Below are 7,272 nucleotides of genomic sequence, written 5' to 3' on the forward strand. Positions count from 1 at the left end.
CTTGGGTTGCGGGGGCGTGCATAGGGAAGTGCTCTCACTCACTGGCCCCAGTGCGCGGGGCCATGAGTCCAGGCTTCCCTTGGACACTCCCCAACGGACATAAGATCAGAGCCCCAATGGGCACAAGGAGGGCCCACTGAACACGCAGAGGACCGTGTGCAGATACCCCTAGACAGCTCCCGTCGGCACCGGGCCCCAGGTCGGAAAGCAGACCACTAGCTCAGGCTCTGTTCGTGCCGGCCCAGACGGGTGAGGGAACGCAGTCGGCTGCGGCACCGGAACAGTGGGTGGAAGCAACTCACAGACGCTCAGTTCCACTGAGCACAAGTGTTCGCAGCCCTGCCCTAAGAGGCCAGAGACCAACTCCGGGAGCTTGACTCAGCGGGACTAAGGGCACAGGCACGCGAGCGCGAAAACACCTCAGCCTGGGGACAATAGGCGCCATTCGCGGGGCAAGTTCTCAGGCCACTAGCTCACATGCAAGGGCTCGCACACAAGGACACCTCAACTGGCTCCGGCGGGCAGCAAGGGAGCTTGCCGTGCCGGCAACCATGGACGCGCATCATTGCAGCAACCGCGGGTGCACAACATTGCTGCAAGAAACAAGAACCTCTGAACCGCCACACTAGACCAGCTGCGGATGCAGAAAAAGAAGGCGACACACCAAGGCTAAAACGGACCTCTCCACAAAAGAATTCGAGATAAAGTGGATAGAGTGACTCTCAATCAACAAGCCAGGAGGAATATCCTTACAAAAAAATCTGAAATATAACCAGACAGCATAAACAAACGATATAAAAGGTACCCCAAGAAATTAGGCTCAGGAGATCAAAGAGACTGCACCACTGAAACCCCCAGATCTACCATAAAGAATCTCATACCACAAAGGTGGGAAAGCAAAGCAGACAAATCCAAATAACAAAAACAAACAAGAAGAATCCAACATGGTAAGACGCAGAAACAACCTCTCAATGAAAAGAAAAGATGAATCCCTAGAAAGAGAGGTAGATGGAATAGACATAGCTCAAATGTCAGACATGAAATTCAAAACTATGGCGGTGAAGAACTCAATATGCTCGACAACCTCAAAAACAACTATGACAACCTCCAAGGAAGTTACCAACAGCTCCAAGAAAATTACAGGGAACTTGCAGAGAACTACACCAGCAAAAAAAAAGACATAGAAATGACCAACAATAACCAGGAAGAAATGAAGAATGCAATCTCTGAACTGAAAAACCCAGTATAATCAGTCAAAAGCAGACTAAACGAAGCAGAGGATCAGATTAGTGAGTTAGAGGATAATGTAGGTAATAATTCTCAAATGATACAGCGAAATGAAAAACGATTGAAAAAATATGAACAAGATGTAAGGTAATTACAGGATAGCATTAAAAAATTAATATCAGGATCATAGGAATAAGAGAGGGAGAATAAAAGGAGCATGGAATTGGAAAACTGATAGTAGAAATAGTGACAGAAAATTTTCCGAAATTGATGAGAGAAAAAGTTATGCAAATCCAAGAAGCACTGAGAGTTCCAATAAAGAGGAACCCCCAAAAACCCACTCCAAGGCACATCATAGTTAAAATGGCAACATTCCAAGACAAAGAGAGAATCCTAAAAGCAGCAAGAGAAAAACAGCAAATAACTAACAAGGGAGCTCCAATAAGGCTATCGACCGATTTCTCAACAGAAACATTACAAGCCAGAAGGGAATGTTCAAAAATATTTCAAGCAATGAAAAACAAAGGCCTACAACCAAGAATACTACACCCAGCAAGGCTCTCATTCAAAATAGAAGGTGAAATAAGGAGTTTCTCAGACAAAGGAAGACTAAAAGAATACATCTGCACCAAACCAGCATTGCAAGAGATGCTAAAGGGAATATTCTAAGAAAAAGGAAGAGAAAAAACAAAAAAAGAGTAGAGGAACAGAGATACAAAAGGAAAATGAATAAATAAATGTCAATAATAACCTTAAATGTAAATGGTTAAATGCTCCAATTAAAAGACATAGGATAACGGAATGGATAAGAAAACAGGACCCACATATTTGCTGTCTATAAGAAACACACCTCAAAACAAAAGATTTACATAGACTGAAAGTAAAGGGATATAAAAAAATATTCCAAGCAAATGGACCTGAAAAAAAAAAAAAAAAAAAAAAGCTGGGGTAACAGTCCTCCTATCAGACAAAACGGATTTCAAAGTAAGGGCAATAAAAAGAGACAAAGAAGAACATTTCATAATACTTAAAGGAACGATTCGTCAAGAAGATATAACACAGATAAACATATATGCACCCAACATAGGAGCACCAAAATACATAAAGAAAATACTAGAAGACCACAAGAAGGATATCAACAACAACACACTCATAGTAGGGGACTTCAACACTCTATTATCAACAATAGACAGATCATCCAAGCAAAGAAACACCAAGGATATACAGGCATTGAACAACACACTAAACCACATGGACTTAACTGATATATATAGAACTTTTCACCCCAAAGAAGCAAAATATACATTCTTTTCAAAGGCACATGGGACATTTTCAAAGATAGATCACATAATAGGACACAAAACAAGCCTCAACAAATTCAAGAAATTGAAATCATATCAAGCATTTTTTCAGACCACAATGCCTTGAAACTAAAAATCAACCTCAGGGAAAAAAATCAGACACCCAAACTGATGGAGAATGAATAACACGCTCTTAAATAACAAATGGGTTAACAATGACATCAAAGGGGAAATCAAGAAATTTCTAGAAACTAATGACAATGAACACACAACAACCCAAAACCTATGGGACACAGCAAAAGCAGTCCTAAGAGGGAAGTTCATAGCAATACAGGCATATCTGAAAGGACTAGAAGAATCTCAAATAAAAAACCTAACCATAAAGCTACAAGAACCAGAACAGCAACAACAAACAAAGCCTCGGGCAAAAGAAGAAAGGAAACCATCAAGATCAAAGCAGGATTAAACGACATAGAAACTAAACGAACAATCCAAAAAATCAACAAAACCAGGAGCTGGTTCTTCGAAAAAATAAACAAAATCCACAAGTCTCTAGCCAGGCTCATTAAGAAAAAAAGAGAGAAGACCCAAATAAACAAAATCAGAAATGAAAGAGGAGAAATCACGACTGATACCTCAGAAATACGAACAATTATAAGAAATTACTACAAACAACTATATGGCAAGAAATTTGACAACCTAGTAGAAATGGACAGATTTCTAGAAACATATAACCTTCCAAAACGGAATCAAGAAGAAGTAGAAAGTCTCAACAGACCAATAACAAAGAAGGAAATTGAAACAGTAATCCAAAATCTCCCTGCACACAAAAGCCCTGGACCAGATGGCTTCACAGGCGAATTTTACAAAACATTTAGGGAAGAACTAACTCCTACCCTCCTCAAACTATTCCAAAAAATCCAAGAAGAGGGAAAAATCCCAAACTCTTTCTATGAAGCCAGCATTACCCTAATCCCAAAACCAGGTCAAGACACAGCAAAGAAAGAAAAGTACAGGCCAATATCACTGATGAACATAGATGCTAAAATCCTCAATAAAATTTTGGCAAACAGGATCCAACAATACATCAAAAAGATCATACACCATGATCAAGTGGGATTCATCCCAGGGATGCAAGGATGGTTTAATATTTGCAAATCAATAAATATAATACATCACCTAAACAAAATGAAAGACAAAAATCACATGATCTTATCTATAGATGCAGAAAAAGCATTTGATAAAGTACAACACCCATTTATGTTGAAAACACTCAGAAAAATGGGAATAGAGGGAGCATACCTTAACATAATTAAGGCTATAAATGAGAGGCCTGAAGCCAACATCATACTCAATGGACAAAATCTGAAAACATTCCCCCTGAAATCAGGAACTAGACAAGGCTGTCCACTCTCCCCAGTTCTGTTCAACATATTGTTGGAAGTCCTAGCCACAGCAATCAGACAAGACAAAGAAATAAAAGGGATCCAAATTGGGAAAGAAGAAGTAAAACTATCACTATTTGCAGACGACACAATAGTATACCTAGAAAACCCTATAAACTCCACTAAAAGACTACTCGATATAATAAGTGAATTTGGCAAAAAAAAGCAGGGTACAAAATAAATATACAGAAATCTAAGGCATTTCTGTACACCAACAATAAAATATCAGAGACAGAGGCAAAAAAGAAAATACCATTTACTATAGCAACAAGAAAAATAAAGTGCCTAGGAATAAACTTAACCAAAGAGATAAAAGACCTGTACATTAAAAATTATGCAACATTGAAGAAAGAAATTAAGGAAGATACAAATAAATGGAGGCAAATACAATGTTCTTGGATGGGAAGAATCAACATCATCAAAATGGCCATACTACCCAAAGCAATTTACAGATTCAATGCAGTCCCTATTAAAATACCAAGGACATATTTCACGGACCTAGAACAAATCCTCCAAAAATTCATATGGAACTAAAAAAGACCCCGAATAGCAAAAGCAATCTTGAAACAGAAGAACACAGCAGGAGGAATCACGATACCAGACATCAAACAATACTACAAAGCCACTGTGATCAAAACAGTCTGGTACTGGCATAAGAACAGACATATAGATCAGTGGAACAGAATTGAAAGCCCAGAAATAAACCTAGGCCTCTACGGTCAACTAATCTTTTTAAAGGAGGGAGGAACATAAAATGAAGTGAGAAGAGCCTCTTTAACAAATGGTGCTGGGAGAACTGGAGAGGGACGTGCAAAAAAATGAAACTAGACCACCAACTTACACCACACACGACAATAAACTCAAGATGGATTAAAGACTTAAATGTAAGCCGTGATACCATAAAAGTCCTAGAGGAAAACATAGGCAGGAAAATTTCAGATATCACACGTAACAATATCTTCACGGATACATCTCCTAAGGCAAGAGAAATAAAGAATAAAATAAACAAATGGAACTACATCAAACTAAAGAGTTTCTGCTCATCAAAAGAAAACATCAACAAGATGAAAAGGAAACCAACCATATGGGAAAACATATTTGCCAATGATATCACAGACAGGGGACTGATCTCCAAAATATATAAAGAGCTTATACGACTCAACATCAAGAAAACAAACAACCCAGTTAAAAAATGGGCAAAGGACCTGAACAAACACTTCTCTGAAGAGGTCATAAAGAAGTCCCATAGACACATGAAAAAATGCTCAGCATCATTGGCCCTCAGAGAGATGCAAGTAAAAACCACAATGAGATACCACCTTACACCTGTCAGAATGGCCATCATCAACAAATCAACAAACAACAAGTGCTGGCGAGGATGTGGAGAAACAGGAACCCTACTGCACTATTGGTGGGAATGCAGACTGGTGCAGCCACTATGGAAAACAGTATGGAATTACCTCAAAAAACTAAAAATGGAACTGCCATTTGAACCAGTGATTTCACTGCTAGGATTACACCCGAAAATTCCTAAAACCCTAATTCAAAAAAACTTATGCACCCCTATGTTCATAGCAGCCCTGTTTTCAATATCTAAGTGCTGGAAACAACCTAAGTGCCCATCTGTAGATGAGTGGATCCAAAAACTGTGGTACATCTACACAATAGAATACTATGTAGCGGAAAGAAAGAAGGAACTCCTGCCATTTGCGACAACATGGATGGAACTAGAGAGAATTATGCTTAGTGAAATAAGCCAGGCAAAGAAAGCAAAATACCATATGATATCACCCAATACAGGAAACTAAAGAGCAACACAAACAAAGGAACTAAATAGGAAAAGACTAGAATAGTACTCAGCAGGGGGGAGGGGGGAGGTTGAGAAGGGGGATAAGTAAGGGAAGGGTTTAGTCAAGGAACGTATATGAATGACTCATGGACATGGACAACGGGGAGGGATATAATTGTGGGAGAAGGGATGGACTGGGAGGGGCGAGCAATGGGGGAAAAATGAGACAACTGTAATTGAATAACCGAAAAATAAAATTAAAAAAAGAAACAAGAAATCAATGAGAAGAAGAACACTTAAAAACATGCAAAGACATAGAAGCTAAATAACATGTTATAAAACAATGAATGGGTCAACAATGAGATAAAGAAAGAAATCAAAAGATACCTTGAAACACAACAATCCAAAATTTGTCAGACACATGGAAAGCAATCCTAAGAGGGAAATTCATAGCATTACAGGATTTTTTATAAAAAGAAAGAAAAATATCAAATAAACAATATCACTTTACACTTAAAGGAACTAGAAAAAGAATAGCAAGCAAAGCCCAAAGTGAGTAGAAAGAAGGAAATAATAAAGATCAAAGCAGAAATAAACAAGAGTGTCTAAAAAATGACATAAAAGATTAAAAAATCCAACATATGGTTCTTTGAAGAGATAAACAACCTTTTCACGAAGAGGGCACCCAAAGTGAAGAAGGAAGCCCCTGCCTCTCCCAAAGCCAAAGCCAAGGCAAATGTTTTGAAGGCAAAGAAAACAGTGCTAAAAGGCATCCACAGCCACACACACACAAAAAAACCCTCATGTCAACCACCCTCCAGAGGCCTAAAATATCGCAGTTGCAAAGGCAGCCTAAATATCCTCAGAAGAGTGCCTCCAGGAGAAACAAGCTTGGCCACTATGCTATAATCAAGTTCCCCCTGACTACTGAGTCAGCCATGAAGAAGATAGAAGACAACAATACACGTGTGTTCATTGTGGATGTCCAGGCCAACAAGCACCAGATCAAACAGGCTGTGAAGGAGCTCTATGACATTGATGTGGCCAAGGTCAATACCCTGATCAGGCCTGAATGACAGAAGAAAGCATATATATGTTCAACTGGTTCCAAACTATGATGTTATGGATGTTGCCAACAAAATTGGGATAATCTAAACTGAGTCCAGCTGGCTAATTCTAAATATAAAAACTTCATACTACTAAAAAAAAAGATAAGCAAGATCATCAAACCTTTAACCAGGCTCATCAAGAAACAAAGAGAGGACCCAAATAAATCATATCATAAATGAAAGGGGAGAAATAATAACTGACAACAAAGAAATACAAAGGATTTTAAGAAAATGTTATGAACAGCTATATGCCAACAGCCTGGACAACCTGGATGAAATGTATAAATTCTTAGAAACATACAGTCTTCTAAAACTAAATTAGGAATAATCAGAGAATCTGAATAGACAGATTACACATAGTGAAACTGAAGCAGTAATAAAAAAGCTCACAACAAATAAAA

The 7,272-nt window shown here is 38.7% G+C and overlaps 1 pseudogene; it reads left to right on the plus strand.

The window, feature by feature from the left end:
* The first annotated feature begins 477 nt into the window (after nt 1-477).
* On the plus strand, nt 478-6,917 carry LOC149991511 (large ribosomal subunit protein uL23 pseudogene; annotated as a pseudogene).
* Nucleotides 6,918-7,272: the final 355 nt, after the last annotated feature.

This window comes from Furipterus horrens, unplaced genomic scaffold, assembly GCF_987537825.1.
Source record: "Furipterus horrens unplaced genomic scaffold, mFurHor1.1.pri manual_scaffold_17, whole genome shotgun sequence".
Classification (NCBI taxonomy): Eukaryota; Metazoa; Chordata; class Mammalia; order Chiroptera; family Furipteridae; genus Furipterus; species Furipterus horrens.